This window comes from Ranitomeya imitator, chromosome 4 (genome assembly GCF_032444005.1).
Source record: "Ranitomeya imitator isolate aRanImi1 chromosome 4, aRanImi1.pri, whole genome shotgun sequence".
NCBI classification, from domain to species: Eukaryota; Metazoa; Chordata; class Amphibia; order Anura; family Dendrobatidae; genus Ranitomeya; species Ranitomeya imitator.
The window spans coordinates 73348171-73350457 of NC_091285.1; the positions used below are offsets into that span (position 1 = coordinate 73348171).

A 2287-nucleotide genomic window follows, 5' to 3' on the forward strand; every position below is an offset into this window, starting at 1 on the left:
GCTGCAAGCAAGAGAGGTGAGTATGTGTTTTTTTATTTTTTTATTGCAGCAGCAGCAGCACAGATTTATGTGGAGCATTCTATGGGGCAATGGTGCAGAGCGCTATATGGCAGAGCTATGGGGCAACGGTGCAGAGCACTATATGGCACAGCTGTGGGGCAATGTTGCAGAGCACTATATGGCAGAGCTATGGGGCAACAGTGCAGAGCACTGTATGGCACAGCTATGGGGCAACAGTGCAGAGCACTATATGGCAGAGCTATGGGGCAACGGAATAGGAATTAGGAATAGTGAAAAAGGGGCAGATTTAAACTTTTTTTTAAAAACTTATTTTAGGGGACTTACATTGATTAAATTATTGCAGGGTCAATAGTTTTTCAGAATGTAGTAAAAAAAAAAAATAATCACAGATCCTTTTATGAATTCAATCATTTAACTAAGCTTCAAAGAAGCAGCAAGATGGCAAAGACACGGGCCTCCAGCAGGGTTCTGTCTGTCCATTACTCCCAAAGACTTCACTGGAGGGGGCTACATACAACCACGGACAGCTGTGCATCCTATGAGGAGAGATACTGCCATGATGTAGCTTATCAGGGTTGCAGGGTCACTCCATCTTTGGTTCTCATCTTTGGGACCACCACTTACAGGGCCTTTGTGATACATCCAGTGCATTATCACAGCACAATTACTACACGGACATGGAAATAAGGCTTCAATGGGGGGTTTCCACCTTTAAAAAAAACAAAAGACATCACTCACTACAGGTCAGCAACATCAACACCGCAGCCAAAAAGTACCGAAGTAGTGGTGAAGAATCAGCGCCGGACCCAGCAAGAGGAGAGTATTAGCTCTAAAAATTTAATTTGGGTTGGGGTGCGCACTTCTAAAAGTGGGAAAACGTGATTAATACCCTAGGCGGGAACCCTCTTTATGTGTAGTTATACGAGGCCCCGCACAACTTACCTCTTCCCATCCAGGTCGGAGAACCAGCCTAGATTATCGGCGATGATGTGGTGGTTCTGGCAGCCGGGGCACCTCACAATCACCACGCCGCTCCGATATGCCGATTTCGAGATCTTTTTCGTGGATCTTGTTGAACAAACCTGAATACAAATAATAAACAGACAAGATCTGTATTGCAGGGAACGCACTGTCTTTCAAGCACTGTCTAGTCTAGCGTGTGCGGGGTGTACTCTCTTGGGGGGGTATGGGGACTGTTTATCCGCCATCGCCCTGAGGGGGTACACGATGTCTGTCTGCCATCGTCCTGTGAGGGGTGAGGTGTGCCGTTTATCCGCCATTGTCCTGTGAGGGGAGAGGTGTGCTATCTATCCGCCATCGTCCTGTGAGGGGAGAGGTGTGCTGTCTATCCACCATCGTCCTGTGATGGGAGAGGTGTGCTGTCTATCTGCCATAATCCTGTGAGGGGTGAGGTGTGCCGCCTGTCTGCCATTGTCCTGTGGGCATGCTGGTATTATTGGGGGTGCTCTCCCCTTCTGGCACGGTTATGCAGAGAGCAGAGCACCCCCCAAACTAACAGTGTGGTATTATTTTGCGGTGGCACTGTCCGTCAGGCCCCTGTCTGCAGGGGGCGCTCTGTACCTACCTTGCAGGTGTATACCAGCTGGTAATGGGAGGTCTGCACTCTCCCCACACACTGGGCGCCGGGGGCAGCTCCCTCAGTACAGAGCCTTCTCCACGCTGCAGCCTGGCGGTTCCCGGGGGCAGGTAATGGCGGGCGGAGGAGACACTTCTCTGTGCGCGCCCCCAGTAATGTCCACCCCAGCCTCCTCCCGACACGGGCAGCTAAACCCCCACAGCCGACCACCAGCGTCCGACTCCCGGCTGTCAGCAGCATGACCCGTCCCCAGCACTGTTATCAGCACGTGACCGGATGTTGCAGTGTGATGCTACAGGACAGCGCTGCGTCCTGTGCTCCGGCTCCGATCATAACAAGCAGCTCCTGCTGCAGAAACAACTTCCTCCTCGAGCCCCGCCCCACTTACGTCACTCTCCTCGCAGCCAGGACGTAGCGGAGGCGGCGCTGGTTACCGGGGAGACCGGCATACGGGGGAAGGTGGATGGGGAGGTGAGCGAGGTGGCGACCCCTGTGTTTTGGTCGTTCGACCCCCCTCGGGGTCGCGACCCCCAGGTTGAGAACCGCTGAGTTAGATGGTAGAATTTTTTGTATTATCTGCTGTGGATATTTTTGGAAGGGTTTTAATACTGACCGCTTAGTATTGTATTTAGCTAGAGTGGCCTCTTTTGCTAAATCCTGTTTTCTGCC

At 51.9% G+C, this 2287-nt stretch overlaps 1 long non-coding RNA gene across 1 annotated transcript; it reads right to left on the reverse strand.

The window, feature by feature from the left end:
* Positions 1-490: 490 nt before the first annotated feature.
* LOC138673946 (uncharacterized) lies at positions 491-1846 on the reverse strand. The gene is made up of 3 exons (XR_011320386.1): positions 1607-1846; positions 964-1103; positions 491-730 (listed from the first exon to the last, which is right to left on the reverse strand). It is a non-coding gene; the product is annotated as an uncharacterized lncRNA (long non-coding RNA).
* Between the last annotated feature and the right edge of the window lie 441 nt (positions 1847-2287).